At 70.8% G+C, this 209-nt stretch overlaps 1 protein-coding gene across 3 annotated transcripts in view; it reads right to left on the minus strand.

Annotated features, from left to right (window-relative positions):
• Positions 1-209, minus strand: part of GREM1 (gremlin 1, DAN family BMP antagonist) — a 15060-nt gene that overhangs the window by 12821 nt on the left and 2030 nt on the right. For 2 of the 3 annotated variants that reach the window (XM_014532960.1, XM_005885760.2), the window contains exon 1: positions 20-203. The exons of the other annotated variant lie outside the window; for it this stretch is intronic. The gene's annotated coding sequence lies outside the window, so the exon portion shown is untranslated. Of the gene's footprint in view, positions 1-19; positions 204-209 lie in introns of those variants that run through there. 3 annotated transcript variants of the gene reach the window in all.

A 209-nucleotide genomic window follows, 5' to 3' on the forward strand; every position in this document is an offset into this window, starting at 1 on the left:
CCTGCGGGGAGCTCCGCACCAGGAGGGCGTTCGCGGGGCTCCAGAAGGAAACGGGACACGCTCTCGCTCTGGAGAGCCTCCTGCCCAGCCCTTCCCCGCAGACGGCGCAAGGTGAGGTCTAGCCGCCGGGGCCTCGGCAGGAAAAACCCTGCGACAGCTTTTCAGGGTTCACCCCGGGGAACCGCAGGGCCCCGGCCCACCCCCACCGA

This window comes from Myotis brandtii, unplaced genomic scaffold (genome assembly GCF_000412655.1).
Source record: "Myotis brandtii unplaced genomic scaffold, ASM41265v1 scaffold927, whole genome shotgun sequence".
NCBI lineage: Eukaryota > Metazoa > Chordata > Mammalia > Chiroptera > Vespertilionidae > Myotis > Myotis brandtii.